Genomic DNA, 16882 nt, shown 5'->3' with positions numbered 1-16882 from the left:
GACTAATAGGGTGGATTAATTCTAGTTATAGGAAAGTGTTTCATACCCTTCCTCAAGGGAAATTGGAACTTAATATTGCCTTCTTTCATATCAATCACTCCACCGATAGTGCATAAAAACGGTCTACCAAGAATAATTGGACAAGACGGATTCCAATCAATATCAAGAAAAATAAAATTTAAGGGCACATAATTTCTATTTGCAATAATAACAACATCATTAATTCTTCCCATAGGATTTTTAGTAGTAGAATCCTCCAAGTGCAAATTCAAAGAACATGATTCAATATTGGTAAGACCAAGCACATCACATAAAGATTTCGGAATTGTAGAAACACTAGCACCCAAATCACACAAAGCAAAACACTCATATTTTTTAATCTTGACTTTGATAGTAGGTTCCCATTCATCATAAAATTTTCTAGGAATTGATACTTCCAATTCTAATTTTTCTTCAAGAGCTTTCATCATAGCATCAACAATATGTTTAGTAAAATCCTTGTTTTGTTCATAAGCATGGGGTGAATTCATCATAGATTGCAACAAAGAAATAAAATCAATCAAAGAGAAACTATAATAATTAAAGTATTGGTAATCCAAAAGAGTGGGTACATCACTAGCTAAAGTTTTGACCTCTTCAAACCCAGTTTCATCAATTTTTTCAAGAAGATTTTCACCCTCCAAAATATTGGGACGCTTCTACCTAAAGTTGACTCTTCTCCAGTCCCTTTTTTATCAATATTAACTTTCCTAAACAAGGAATCAATAGGAGAAACACCAATCATTTTAAGATCTTCATCACTTTTGCGAAAGAAATCACTAGTAAAAGCTTTTTCTAAGAATTCTCTTTTAGCTCTAGGCATAGCGGTTCTTTTCTTGCTTTCATCCATAGAAACGTAAAGAGCCTTAACTGATTCATCTACTTTAGGCACAAAAATTTTCATCTTGAGATTTTCCACGTCGTGAGCAATTCTATCAACACTTGTAGACAAATCATCAATCTTATTCAACTTTTCTTCTATGGAAGTGTTGAAAACTTTTTGCGCGTTGATAAAATCTTTAATATTATTCTCAAGATCAGAAGTATTCCTATTATTATTATAAGATTGATTTCCATAGGAATTACCATAACTATTAGAGGAATTACTAGGAAAAGGCCTAGGATTAAAATTACCTCTATAAGCATTGTTGTTGAAATTATTGCTAGAAATGAAATTCACATCAATGGCATCACTATTTTTCTAAATCAAAGTGAAAAAATGAATATCATTAAGATCAATAGGAGCACTTCTACTAGCAACCAATTTCACAAGAGCATCAACTTTTTCACTCAAAGAAGAAATTTCTTCAAGCGAATTAACCTTTTTACTAGTAGGAGCCCTTTCAGTATGCCATTGCGAATAATTTGCCATAATTTTATCAAGCAATTTAGTGGATTAACCCAAAGTAATTTTCATAAAAGTACCACATTCGGTAGAATCTAAAAGATTACGGGAAACAAAATTCAACCTAGCATAAAAATTTTGTATGATCATCCAAAGATTTAACCCATGAGTTGGGCAATTCCTTAGCATCATTTTCAACCTTTCCCAAGATTGTGCAACATGCTCATGTTCAAGTTGCTTGAAATTCATGATCTGGGTTCTAACGGAATTAATTTTTGCGGGAGTAAAATACTTAGTGATAAAAGCATCTGTACACTTATTCCAAGAATCGATACTATTGCGAGGCAAAGAAGAGAACCATTTTTTTGCAGAATCACGCAAAGAAAATGGAAATAATTTCATCTTGACCACATAGTTGTCCACATCTTTTTTCTTTTGCATATCACATAATTCCATGAAGGTATTAATATGGGACGCGGCATCCTCATTAGGAGTACCGGAAAATTGATCTTTCATAACAGGATTGAGCAAAGCAGTATTAATATCACAAGTCTCCGCACTAGTTACGGGAGGAGCAAGCGGAGTGCCAATAAAATCTTTGTTGTTCGTATTTGAGAGATCACATAACTTGGTGTTCTCTTGAGTCATGATTACTATACAACAAGATTGCACTCAAAAACAGATCCGGCAAGAAAACGGCGAACAAAAAAAGGCGAATAAAACGGCAAATTTTCATGAAGTGGGGGAGAGGGAAACGAGAGGCAAATGGCAAATAATGTAAATTGCGAGGAGATGAGATTTGTGATTTGGAATCTGGTTATGATGAAGATCCTCCCTGGCAACGGCGCCAGAAATTGGTGAGTTGATGGGGGACTATCTTGACTTGATCCTCCCCGGCAACAGCGCCAAAAATTCCTTTTGATGTCGCATGCTACGTCGGGTTTTTCCCCAAAGAGGAACGGATGATGCAGCATAGCGGCGGTAGGAATTCCCTCATATATGAAACAAAGGTTATTGAAACATTAGGAGATCCAAGCAACACAACATAATCAGCCCCTGCACACATATAACAACCACTCGCAACCCGGCCCGTTAAAGGGGTTGTCAATCCCTTTCGGGTAACGGTGCCAGAAATGGCGTGTTGATGGGAGAGAGTTGTAAATATTGATAGATCAAACGTCAAATAAAATAAATTGCAGCAAGATATTTTTGGGTTTTTGGTTTAATAGATCTCAAATTAAAAGCAAATAAAAATAGATTGCAAAGGCAAATAATATGAGAAAGAGAACGAGGGGCCGTAGGTTTCACTAGTGGCTTCTCTCGAGAAAAATAGCAAACGGTGGGTGAACAAATTACTGTTGGGCAATAGATAGAACATCAAATAATTATGACGATATCCAGGCAATGATCATTAAATAGGCATCACGTCCAAGATTAGTAGACCGACTCCTGCCCGCTATCCAGAATGCATCTAGTGTATTAAGTTCATGGAAAAGCGGAGTAATGCAATAAGAACGATGACATTATGTAGACAAGATCCGTTTATCTATGGCGGTAGATATAGATCCCATCTTTTTATCCTTAGTACCAATGATACATACGTGTCGGTTCCCTTTCTGTCACTGGGATCAAGCACCGTAAGCTCGAACCCACTTCTCGGCACCTCTTCCCATTGCAATATAAATAGATCAAGTTGGCCAAACAAAACCCAAATATCGGAGAATAAATACGAGGTTATAAGAGATCAGGCATAAAAGAGATCAAAGAAACTCAAATACTTTCATGGATATAAGAATATAGATCTGATCATCAACTCAAAGTTCATCGATCCCAACAAACACACCGCAAAAGAGTTACATCATATGGATCTCCAAGAGACCATTGTATTGAGAATCAAGAGAGAGAGATATATATGAAGCCATCTAGCTACTTACTACGGACCCGAAGGTCTACAAAGAACTACTCACACATCATCGGAGAGGCACCAATGGAGTTTGTGAACCCCTCCATGATGGTGTCTAGATTGGATCTGGTGGTTCCGGACTCTGCAGTGGCTGCATTAATATTTTGTTGACTCCCCTGAGATTTTGGGAATATTGGGGCATTTATAGAGCCAAGAGGTGGTCCGGGGGGCACCCGAGGTGCGCACAACCCAGCAGGGCGCGCCTGGGCCTCCTGGCACGCCCTAGTGGGTTGTCCCCTCCTCGGGACTCCCCCAGGTGCATCCAGGGCCCAATATCTTCCATATGGTCCATAAAAAATCTCTGTAAATTTTCATGGCATTTGGACTCCATTTGATATTGATTTTCTGCGATGTAGAAAACATGGAAAAAATAGCAACTAGCACTCGGCACTATGTCAATAGGTTAGTACCAAAAAATGATATAAAATGATTATAAACATCCAAGATTGATAATAAAACCGGCATGGAACAATCAAAAATTATAGATACGTTGCAGACGTATCACTGTTCAGGCTGCCAGGGGAAGAGATGAGAAGGTGTTAGCCAACTACTTCCCTTTGGCCCTCAAGTCCAATGTGAGGTCTTGGCTGATGCACCAGCCGGAAAACTCCATCTCGTCATGGGCAGACTTTTGCCACGAGTTCATCGGTGCCTTCACCGGTGGCCACGAAGAGCCCGGCTAGCCGAGTGACCTGCAACTTCTCCAACAAAAGGAAGGAGAAACTCTCTGTAAGTATTTGCAGAGATTTAGTAAAATTCATAGAAATATTCCAAGTATCCATCCGGTAGCCATTATAGCAGCTTTCCAGTCCAATGTGCACAACCGCCGTATTCGTTCCAAGATGAACGTATGATTGCCCAAGACTGTGAAGGAGCTATACACATTGGAGGATAAGTGTGCTCGGATGGAGGAAGGAAGGAAATTTCCTAGAGAGGAAGATTGCACCATTGTTGATTCAGAGGATGACGATGAATCAACGAGTCAGAGAAAGGGCAAGAAGCGCAGTAAGAAGCCAATAGATAAGGTAGTGATGACTGTGGAATGTTCGGGCACACCTAGTACCGTCAAGAAGGCCAAGGCTGAGGCCCCCGGCAAGGAAGCTGCCGCTTGCTGCCTGCCAGGAAGTCGCTGTCACCGAGAAAGCTGGGAAGGGCGATGGGCCATACTGAAAGATCCATCGGACCAAGGGCGACGACCTTCAAGAGTGTTACTAGGTTGAGAAGCTTGTCAAGAAATAGAAGGCAAAATATGATAAGCGTGACAAGGAAAAATGTTAGAATGCCGCTGGGGGTAACGGATAAGGCGGTGAAGCTAATCGCCATGGCAAACCCTTTCAAAACCAAGGAAAGCCCGCCAGGCGTCAAGAGAAAGAAATCTGTGATGATGTGAGTGATGGAGAGGATGAAAAGGAAACCAGTGAGCAGGAGTTTCAGAAGGCCACTTACGCCCTATGCATTGATGGGGGTGCATCCTTGCACGCCTCTCACAGCTAGCTCAAGCGATGGGCACGGGAGATCAATGTCGTGGTACGAGCGTCAGATGCCCGGAAGCCACTGAAATGGCCTCGGACACCCATCATCTTTGACGATGAGGATCACCCCAACCGCACCATTGCAGTAGGATGTTTGCCATTGTTGGTTTCCCCAACAATTCGCAACCTCAAGGTCACAAAGATGCTAGTGGATGGCGGGGCCAGGTTGAATCTGATTTCCCCAGCAGTCATCAGCAGGCTTTAGATAGGAGAAGAAGAGCTAGAGGTTACCAACACATTTCAAGGAGTTAATCCCAGCAAGAGCCGTCCTAAAGGGAAGATTATGTTGCCAGTGACATTTGGGGGAGAACTAAACTATCGGACTGAGAAGATTGTCTTTGATGTGGTTGATCTCTCCCCCTACCATACAATGGAATTCTTGGACGCCCGGCCCAGGTCAAGTTCATGGCGGCATCCCATTGTGTTTCATTACTATCCCATCAGATGGGAAGGTTGCAATTATCTCTGTGAACATGATATACCGAGATGCAGTCACAGTAGAGGCAGTGACAGCGGCAGGTCCCACCATGGAAAGCTAAGGAAAGAAGAGGGGTTGTAGGACTTCCAGCAAGGAGTTGGGGAAGCGTGCCCCCTGCGAGTGCACGACACCCGTTGACGACGTGCCGGAGTGTTCCAACAGCAAGAGACCTAAGGTTGCTGCACCCCAAGTGAACAAGGTCCCACCAGGGCTGGCTGGCATTGATGGTACTTTCACTATCAGCGCCACCCTCGATGACAATTAGGAAAGCACGCTCGTTGCCTTCCTGCGGGAGAATACCAATGTGTTTGCCTGGCAACCATCTGATATCTCCGGTGTTCCCAGGGAGGTAATCGAGCACCACCTTATTGTCTTCCCACATGCCCGACCTGTCAAGCAGAAAGTTTGGAAGCAGGCCTTGGAGAGGCAGCAATTCATTGTCGAAGAGATCAAGGAACTGGAGGCAGCTGGTTTGGTCAGAGGAGTACTTTGTCCTACATGGTTAGCAAATCCAGTGGTAGTTCGGAAGGATAATGGGAAGTGAAGGCTTTGCATTGATTTTACAAATCTCAATAAGGATTGCTCGAAGGACCCATTTCCCTTGCAGCGCATCGACCAGATTAAGAGAAGACATCATTCATCACTCCATGTGGTACATACTGCTTTGTCCGTATGCCATTCAGATTGAAGAGTGCTGGGTCGACTTTTGCAAGGGCAGTACTATTGTTTTTGAGCCACAGTTGCACAGAAATGTAGAAGCCTAAATGGATGATATCGTGGTCAAAAAAAAGGTTAAGGCCACCCTTATCCAGGATTTGGAGGAGACATTTGCTAATCTGCGCAAGATCAACTTGAAGCTTAATCCGGAGAAGTGTGTGTTCGGTGTTCCCTCCGGCAAGCTACTTGCTTTCTTTGTGTCCCATCGGGGGGTCAAAGCTAACCCCGAAAAGATCAAAGCCATCGAGAAGATTCAAGCACCAAGGATAGTTAAGGATGTCATGCGTCTGCAGGATGTGTTGGCGCGCTAAGCAGATTCATCTCCAAGTATGTTGTGCATGCCCTGTTGTTCTTTAAAATTTTGAAGAAAGCAGGGCCTACGAAGTGGACCTCGGAAGCAGATGCACCTCTGCAGGAGATGAAGGCCTACCTATCATATGTGCCCACCTTGGTTGCGCCCAAACCCCAAGAACAGTTGTTGCTATACTTGGCGGCAACCAACCAATTGGTCAGTGTGGCCTTGGTAACGTAGCGGGAAGTGGATAAGGCAGAAAGTGAGCAGAAAAAAGCGGAGTCAGAGAAGGATCAAGATAGCAATGAGCACGGTAACGAGAACAACCCAGGGATGCGGCAAGGAAGAACATGGTGCGGGCCCAGTGTACTTCGTCAGCTCCTTGTTACAGGGGGCTAGATCGAGGTACTCTGGTGTGCAGAAGTTGATCTTTGGTCTCGTTATGGCCTCAAGGAAACTACGCACTATTTCCAAGCCCACGAGATCACGGTTGTCACATGTTTTCCACTGCAAAGGATACTCCGAAACCTTGAGGCTACTGGCAGAATAGTGGAGTGGGCTTTGGAGTTATCCAGCTTATGTTTGAAGTTTGGGAGCACATCAACTATTCATAGAAGGGCACTGGCAGAGTTTATTGTAGAATTGACGCCAACCCCTGATGAGGAAATGACAGAGACAGCTCTCCCCGGCAAGGAATCACTCCAAGAATGGATTATGTACTTTGATGGTGCTTTTTCCTTACAAGGTGCAGGGGCTGGCGTGCTTCTTGTTGCCCTCTCTAGGGAGCACTTGAAGTACATCGTCTAAATGCATTTTGCCTTGGAAGAAGCCACCAACAATACAACTGAGTATGAAGGGATCCTTGCCGGGCTCATAATTGAAGTAGAATTGGTAATTAAGAAGCTGGTCATTCAAGGAGATTCGTAGCTTGTGGTGAGAAAAATCAAAAAGGATTATCAAAGTCCACTGATGGAGGCATACGTCAAGGAAGTGAGGAGATCGGAGGAGCACTTTGACGGGTTGCAAACAGAGCACATACCCCATGCAGAAAATAGCATAGCTAACCACCTATCAGAGTGTGCTGCGTAGAATCTTCCTATGGAACCAATAATTTTTGTTCTCCATCTCTCTCAGCCATCCGTATCCCCAGCAACAATGGCCCGGAAAAGGAGAAAGTTGGACTACGGCAAGCCTATCCCGGTCAAGCCGTCCTCTCCCGGAAGACACCCGGCCAGAAACAACTCCTCACTACCTGCCGGACCACCCCCTCCAGTCGGGCCCATGGACCCCGCGAACGAGGCTGGTGCTCTTGCAGCAGAGGAGGTGCCGCTAGTCCTCGTTGCCGAGCCCCAGGCTCCAACCTGGGCAAGGCACATTGTCCACTTCCTCCAGACTGGGGAACTCCCCGGCAACCAAGATGACACTGAAAGAGTAGCACGGAGGGCCAGTATGTATTAGTTTGTCGATGACACTCTATATACTGTAGGAGACCCAACGATGCAAAATTGAAGTGTGTTTACCGGGACGATGGAAAGGAACTGCTGGCTGAGATTCATAGAGGAATGTGCGGCTCCCACATTGGATAAAGGGCATTAGTTGGAAAAGCATTCCGCAAGGATTCTATTGGCCCACATCCCTCCATGATGTGGTCGTGCTCGTCACGACATGTGAAGCCTGCCAGTTCCACTCCAAGAAAACACACCTGCCTGCCCAAGTCCTTCAGACAATCCCTCTATCATGGCCATTTTTGGTCTGGGGGCTCGATATTCTCGGCCCCTTCCCCGAGCAATCAGCGGTTTTGAATTATTGTTCACTGCTATCGACAAGTTTACAAAGTGGCCGGAAGTGACTATCGTGAGAAAGGTGACTGCTCAGTCAACTATGAAGTTCTGGAAAGAATTGGTGTGTCGTTTTGGAGTTCCAGCAAGGATCATCACTGACAACAACACCCAGTCCACGAGCCATGCCTTCACGCAATATGTTCGTACCCTTAGATGCAAGATCTCATTCGCCTTTGTGGCACACCCTCGGAGCAATGGACAAGCCGAGAGGGCGAATGCTAAAGTGCTATGTGGACTCAAGAAAAGAACTTTCGATACGCTGCAGAAGCATGGCAGGTGGTGGATCGAGGAGCTGCTGGTAGTTCTCTGATCCCTCAGAATGACACCTAACCGAGCAACCGGGCAGACTCCCTTCGCCCTGGTCTATGGGGAAAAAGCAGTTATCCCGATGGAAATCATTTGCGGGTCACCTCGAGTGCTTGACTACGATGAAATAGCGCAAGATCAGCACTGGTGTGACGACGTTGTGCTACTCGAGGAGAATGGTCTCCGGGTTGATGCGCATGCTGCACACTACCAGCAAGCCCTGCGTTGCTATCACAACCGCAAGGTTCATGCCCGGGGTTTTGAAAAAGATGACCTTATCCTTAGGTGCATTCAGTCTGCCAAGGGTACAAACAAGCTATCACCAAAGTGGGAAGGCCCTTACCGGGTGGTACGAGTCACCAGACCTGGCGCAGTCCGTCTGCAGACCGGATATGTAATATTGAGCATCTATGCAAATACTACGCGTAAGCCCTGCCCGACAGGCCCCCTTTTGTACAGGCATTGCCTCAACTGCATGTAACCCCTTGTACGAAGTCGGGGCGATAACCCCGTGCAAGAGAAAATAAAGAAGCGATGTAGGGGGCCCCCAACTAAGATTGCATGGATGCATGCATGAGCACACCAAGATCACCTCATAAGCATTTCATGTGCATTTGCATATGCATATAGATAGGATCGCATCCTGCATTCATTCTTATCTACATGAAGTTGCAGGTTCTTGCCGTGGACTTGGCTTCAACAAAGATTGAGAAGACTACCCGGCACAGCGATCCTTGGCAAGCCAAACCTATAAGTTCTACCTCATGTCCATTAGTGTTCTGTAAAGCTATAACTTTGCATGAGAAAGCCTCGCCTATCTTTTGAGACTTAGGTGCTCCCATCCATGACTCGAATGTTGCTTCAGTCAGGATGGTTGAAGTGGCCTTTGGTAAACAGAAGATGGAGGGGGGCCGACCCCTCTGTCTGTTCCCCGGTAGACACAACTCTCTGGCGGAAAAGAGGGTGCCGACATGATATCCTACTTGGGAAAACTCGTTTATTTACCGTAAAGAGGCATTCCACCTCAGCATGGACACACACATGCACGAGTTCCCGGCAAGGTTCATCTTTTTCATTCATATGCTAATACAAGTACAAGAATTACAGGACACAAAATATGGACTCGAGGGATTACATTATTTGAATTAAAATTTGGCAATTGCCTACAGGTTTAAGACTAAAAAAACATAAGTGCCCCATTACGCCTTTGCCCATGTCCATCTCCTACAGGAAGAGGTCGAAGGGACCGAAAGCGGGCACGGCTGAGATTTGGCGCCTCCCCAGGATCAGGACGGTGCCGCTTAGCGACAGGGAGGAAGAAACCGGAGGGCAAGCGTGGATGGTGACACTGCTGGAGGTCCGGATGGAAGGCACGGAATCACCGACAAACACGACTCGTCGGAATGGTCATCCCCATTCCTGACGCCACTGCCATCCGCATCACTACCACCGAAGACCTTGGTGCGACCATCACACCAGACGCCATGCTCTCTGGGCCCTCCCATAGAGAGCATGGTCGTTCCTAGGAGCCCTGGAGTCAGAAGTTGCCGCACTTCTCGAGGACGCATGTGGGAGAAGGGAGCCTTCCTGCGCAACAGAAGGAGGGCACCCAAGAGGAGCCAGATTCACCCCTACTAGTGGAAATCTCTTCCATGGTCCCCCCCAGCGCCGCAACAGGAAGAAGAACGGGGAGCGGCCTACTGCCGCACATCGTACCCGCTTTAGACCGTGACGTGGAATCGTTTGCATCTGCTCCCACTGAAGTCAAGGCCACCTGGATTGCCACTCCTAGCGTCGGCGCCGCGCCTCCCGAATCTTCCTCTCACATCCAGGGGAGATCCCAAGCAAGCGCCCGGGGGATGGCCCTAGGCCCCTCTGTTCGACATAGCCAGCAAAAGCAAAAGATAAAAAGAGGAGGAATGCAAAGATGGATGACTCCGCCCCTCCCTTTTGTAGGCCGAGAGGGGAGGGCAGCTCCTCCATCAACGGGCGGCCACCGTCCTCCTTCGCCAATTCAGGATGACCAGGTCCTCACCATGATGCTCTCCCACACCACGCGCCTCCGCTACCTACCGCGCGCAATGCATGCAGCATACGTGGCCAACGATAAGGGCGCGCTGTGGGAAGAGTAAATTGGCAGTTTCTACCCTGTGAGTTAAAGTCATTCACGGGCCATCACTGGAGCAGCCCCACCACTATTGGCTTTACACCACGCGCGGGGAAACCGAAAACTGGCCCGAAATCAAGGCTGATGAAGAAGCAAAGGAGACCTCAAGAAGCCGACCCCTTCAGCAATCCTGCCTGTGCACTTATTAGGCCCTACCTCGATGACACTCGGCAGCACATTCGAGGTAGGCACGGGGGCTTCTATCGGTGCAACAAACCCCGGGTATGTTGCCCAGACTGTGCACTTGCACAAGGGCAAGGTCAAAGCACCAACCCAAGCCAGGATACAAGTAATCAAGAGATTCGAAGATCCAGCATGCAGCTCAGAGAGACTAAGGCCAAGCTAGAGAAGCAAGACATCGCCAAGAGAAGGCCTCCTTTACTGGGCAGGCGAGACCAGCAAGAAACCAGCCCACCCCAGAAGCAGGCGCCCGAGGTGCCCCGGCAGGGCCTGCCGGGGCTTGCAGAGGCAAAACCACCTCACCAACCTCTCCAGCACTATCCACGCCATCCATCAGTGCCGTGCCAAGCCGCAAGATGATTAAGTGGCAGACATTTGCCACATGGAAGCCATTTCCTATAGGAGAAACCCACAGATGACACCTGTTCCTGCAACGTGTCAAAAGAACAGGCACGGAGCTGGCAAGATAGCCCGACAAGCCTTGCTGGGAAACCAGTGACGTGACACTAAGCGGTGCATTTAATGCACCCTATCATCCCGCAGAGTTAGTTATGATAGCACTGTTTGCTATCATATGAATGTATAATTACAACTTTGCCATTGTGGTGACCCCTTGATCGATAAAAGGAGGCCCATGGCAGCCGTAAAAAGGGTTGGAATGTTGATGAACCCACACCCCCATACGCGCGTAGTCGCTACTGCCCCTAAGGCAACCCTTGCCGGGCAAGTGTACTATGCTTCAGCACCTCCATTCCACCATCAATCCACCAAAGTAGGAGTAGGGTTTTATGCCCCACAACGGCCCGAACCTGGGTAAATTGCTTGTGTGCTCTCTGCCGCGCTGCCGTACGCTATTCTGCTCTTTGTGCAATGCAACGTCCCTGCCAAACCAGCAAGGGCCTCCTGGTCCCAGAGGTGGCCGCGGATATCCCGCGACATCTTTGGCACGCCAGGTAGGGGGCTCGCTTGCGCTAACCTGAAAGCGTGCGCAGCGCAGCAATAGAGCCTGCCATACACCTCACATCTTTGACGTTTTTTGGGGCTTGGATCTGCTCTATTGCAATGATCTTGTTGGGGTTGGCTTCTATACCAAACACACATTTCTATGGGTAGAGGTTCAAGTTGATCTTTCACAGGTTCACAAAGGTTTCTTCCCAATCTTGAATGAGTGTAGACTTATCTCTAGTCTTGACCACTATGTCATCCATGTAGGCTTCTATGTTTTTGTGTAGATGAGACTCAAACCCAATCTGCATAGCTCTTGCAAATGTAGAACCGATGCTTTTTAACCCAAAAGGCATTCGTACAAAGAAGTACGTGCCAAATGAGTGTAGACTTATCTCTAGTCTTGAAGATCTGATGGTAATCGTAGTATGTGTCAAGGAAGGAGAGAAAATCACATACTGAAGTGGAGTCAACGATCTAATCGATGCACGGCAAGGGAAGGGATCCTTTGGACATGCCTTTTTTAACCCAGTGAAGTCAATACAAAGTCTCCCCTTCCCACTGGCCTTCTAGACCACCACTGGATTTTCTAACCAAGTTGGGTGCAGTACTCCTCTGACCAAGCCTGCCGCTTCAAGTATCTTAATCTCTTTGGCAATGAACTGTTGCCGCTCCAAGGCTTGCTTTTTGACTTTCTGCTTGACGGGACGGGCACGAGGACAGACAACAAGGTGGTGCTCGATTACTTCCCTGGGAACACAAGGGATGTCAGATGGTTGCCATGCAAACACATCGACATTCGCCCGTCGGAAGGAAACGAGTGCACGTTCCTATTTGTCATCAAGGGTGGCACTAATGGTAAAAGTACCATCAGTGCCATCTTGCCTTGCCAGAACCTTGTTTGTTGGAGGAGGAGCAGCCTTGGATCTTTTGCTAGCCAAGCTTTCCAGCAAGTCACTGTCGGGCGCAGCACACTCTAAAGAGGCGCACTTCCTGGGGTCCTTGTTGGTGTCTTTGCCAGCCTTCTTAACTGTCTTTTCCTCCTTGGCGGGAGCTGAGGCCTTGATGGCCTCTGTTGCTACCGCATCTCTATACATATTATCAACATAGATGACTACATCCCTTGTATCTGATGGAATGGAGATGACTCCCATGGGGCACGACATCTTCAAAGTGTTATACACATAATGGAACGCCTCCATGAACTTGGCCAAAGCTGGATGACCAAGGATTCCGTTGAACGGGAGGGGAAGCTTAACAACATCAAACACAACTTTCTCAGTCTTGAAGTTTAGTTCCTCGCCAAACGTCACTAGCAAAGTAATTTTTTTCCTTTGGCTGGCTCCTTCCTTGGTTGATCCCCTAGAAAGTGCCAGTCTTCTTCAGGTCCTCGTTAGGAATTTGAAGTTTTTAAGCACATCAGGGGAAATCAAATTCAACATTACTCTGCTATCAACCAACATCTTTGTGACCTTGAGGTTGCGGATCATTGGTGAATCCGACAACAACAAGCATCCAACTATAGTTGTGTGGTCTGGATGATCCTCAACATAAAAAATGATGGGTGTGTGCGACAACTTGAGTGGTTCTAGAGCGCTTGCTACCGGCTCTGCCACATTAAGCTCACGCGCACACTACTTGAGTTGGTGGTGAGAGGAGTGCAAAGATGAGCCCCCGTCAATGCACAATGCTTCGTTAGCCTTCTGACATTCCTGCTCACTTGTTTCCTCATCCTCCTCTTCTCTTTCATCCTCACTTTCCTTTTTATCACGGCCCCTGGTGGGCTTATCCTTCTGCAGGTCGACCTTGCCGTGACAGTTATTGCGGCCACCGCGGCCCTTCCCGCCAGTGCCATCTTGGCCTATCTCCTTATCACACCTTTCATATTTGGCCTTCTGCTTCTCAACCAGTTATTCAACTTGTTTGCAATCTTGGTGATCATGACCCTTGGTCCTATGGATCTTGCAGTATGGCACATCGGATTTGCTGGTTTTCTTAGCAGCCACTGCCGCCAAGCAGTCAGCGCAAGTAGTGGCCTCCTTGCCGGGCGTCTCAGTTTTTGCTTTCTTGCAAGCGCTAAGATCACTGGATATCTCAATGACCATCACTGCTTTCTCCTTATGCTTCTTGTTGTACTTTCTGTTCCTCTTCCTGGGGGTGGCAGCATCGTCATCGTCTTCCAAATCAACTTCGACACCAACCACCTCCACTGGAAGTCCTCTCCCATGTTCAACACGAGCACACTTGTCCGCGAACATGTAGAGTTCTTTCATGGTCTTACGTACCCGAATATTCATCTTGGACCGCATCCTCCGATTGCACACATTCGTGTGGAAGGCGGCAATCACAAATGCTAGATGTATCTTCGGCATGTTGCAGTGCACTTGGCTGAACCCTTGCAGATACTTGTGGAAACTCTCCCCTTATTTTTGTAGAAGGGTCTGCAGGTCACTAGGTTGTCCTTGTTCTTGAGGGCCACCTATGAAGGCGTCAACGAACTCGTTGCACAGGTCTGCCCAGTAGGAAATGGAATCCTCCATGCTGACTGAGGGAGTCCTGGACTAAGGGGTCCTCAGGCGTCCGTCCTATTATCTATGGGCCGGACTAATGGGTTGTGAAGATATGAAGACCGAAGACTGTACCCGTGTCCGGATGGGACTCTCCTTGACGTGGAAGGCAAGCATGGCGAACAACTATGAAGATTCCATCTTATGTAACCGACTCTATGTAACCCTAGATCCCCCTGGTGTCTATATAAACCGGAGGGTGTAGTCCGGAAAGGATATACTCAATACCGTAGTCATACAAGCTAGACTTCTAGGGTTTAACCATTACGATCTCATGGTAGATCAACTCTTGTAATACTCACATTCATCAAGATCAATCAAGCAGGAAGTAGGGTATTACTTCCATAGAGAGGGCCCGAACTTGGGTAAACATCGTTTCCCCTGTCTCCTGTTACCATCAACCTTAGACGCACAGTTCAGGACCCCCTACCCAAGATCTGCCGGTTTTGACACCGACATTGGTGCTTTCATTGGGAGTTCCTCTGTGCTGTTGCTAAAAGGTTTGATGCCCCCTTCATTCGTCAATAATGACGCTGTCTGCAGAGAAACTTTCCTCCCCGGGCAGATCGAAAGCTACGCCCCGGGCCATCAGGTCAGATTCGGGAGCTTGAACTACGTCGCAGACATCCGTGGAGACTTAATCTTCGCCAGATTCGATACTGCGGTAGCCCCTCCCGGTCACCCCGATGATCATGACCAAAATCTGTCATCGGTCCGCATCCAGGAGATCGCTCCTGTAAGCGCTGTAGCCCTAGAGCTGGAGCAGGCCGCGCCATCCAAAGACAGGAGAATTAACCCCACCACGGAGGCCGCAGATTCCACGGCGTTGGAGCCACACATGGACCTGGTCTCACACGATGCCTATGCCACCGGAACGCCGGACTCATCTCCGGCCGTAGGTTCCGAACCACGCAAGCCCGGGGACACCGAGCTTGATCGTTTATCGATCTTCAAATTCAGCACCGCAGACATCTTCCAGCACTCGCCTTTGGGCGATGTGCTAAACTCATTAAAAAACCTGTCCTTGGCGGAGGACTCTCAGCTGAACTATATCCGGCTCGAACCAGGGGCTGACAATGGAGAATTTTACTTCCCACCCGCCACCCACTTTATAGCCATAATCGAGGATTTAACCGACGAACTTGATTACGACTCCGAGGACATTGATGGTATGGACGACGATGCCAGAGAAGAGGAGGTCCAGAACCCGCCGTTCACCGGACGCTAGACGGCTACTACCTCGTACAACGTATACATGGTGGATGCACCAAAGGAGAACAATGGCGACGATAAGGAAGACCCAGTTCAGGATAAACCTTCCGAAATACAGTCCAAGTGCCGGTGTCAGTGGCGCCGCTCTAAGTCGCACCACAGTAAAGACAACAACACCGGCACGGGGGAAGATGACACTCCGGAAGGTGCCGAAGACAACGAAGACCCCGTCGATAAAGCAAACAAACAAGATGAACGGGAAGATGAGTAGGTTGGCCTTGTTAAACAGGCCAGGCATGAAGATTCGGAGGACGATAATTACATTCCGCTCTCCAAAGACGAGGTGAGCCTCGGCACTGAAGATTTCATCATGGCCGAGGAACCTCTTGAGCAGGAGCGCTTCAAGCGCCAGCTAATAGCCGCGGCAAGGAGCCTGAAAAAGAAGCAGCAGCAGCTTCAAGCTGACCAAGATCTGCTCAATGATAAATGGACTGATGTCCTGGCAGCCGAAGAATATGTCCTCAAGCGCCCAACCAAAAGCTACCCAAAGCGCAAATTACTACCTCAGTTCGACGAGGAGGCGCCGAAGTACATACCACCATCGCATAATACGGCCGACCGACCACCACGTGGTCAGGACAAAGCGGCAACTAATGCCGAACATCAGCCCGCCCCGCATCATCACTCAGGTAGAGGTAAATTAGCCCACAGCCATACATATGACCTCCGGCAGAACCTGAACAATAAAGCAGGACATACAAGATCAATCTATGGATCAAGAGGACGCGCCTCGACACATGACAACGGCCACCTATTCGGACGTGACAAACCCAGTCATGCGCGGGTTGAACACCACAGACGGACTCCATCAGAGCTACGTCATGACATGGCCCGATATAGAGGCCCAGCACAACCTCATTGCTTCACTGATGAGGTCGTGGATTACGAATTCGCCGAAGGATTCAAGCCCGTGAACATCGAATCATATGATGGAACCACGGACCCCGCGGTGTGGATCGAGGACTTCATTCTCCACATCCATGTGGCCTGCGGAGATGACCTCCACGCCATAAAATACCTCCCTCTAAAACTCAAAGGGCGAGCTCGGCATTGGCTAAACAGTCTGCCTGAAAATTCCATTGGCAGCTAGGAGGACTTGGAAGAGGCTGTCCTTTATAACTTCCAAGGTACATATGTTCGACCTCCCGACGCTGATGACTTAAGCCATATAGTTCAATAGCCCGGAGAGTCCGCCAGGAAATTTTGGACAAGGTTCATAACTAAAAAGAACCAAATTG

This window comes from Triticum urartu, chromosome 5A (assembly GCF_056163025.1).
Source record: "Triticum urartu cultivar PI428250 chromosome 5A, HENAU_Tu73, whole genome shotgun sequence".
Lineage (NCBI taxonomy): Eukaryota > Viridiplantae > Streptophyta > Magnoliopsida > Poales > Poaceae > Triticum > Triticum urartu.
Note: the sequence above shows the minus strand (reverse complement) of the source record.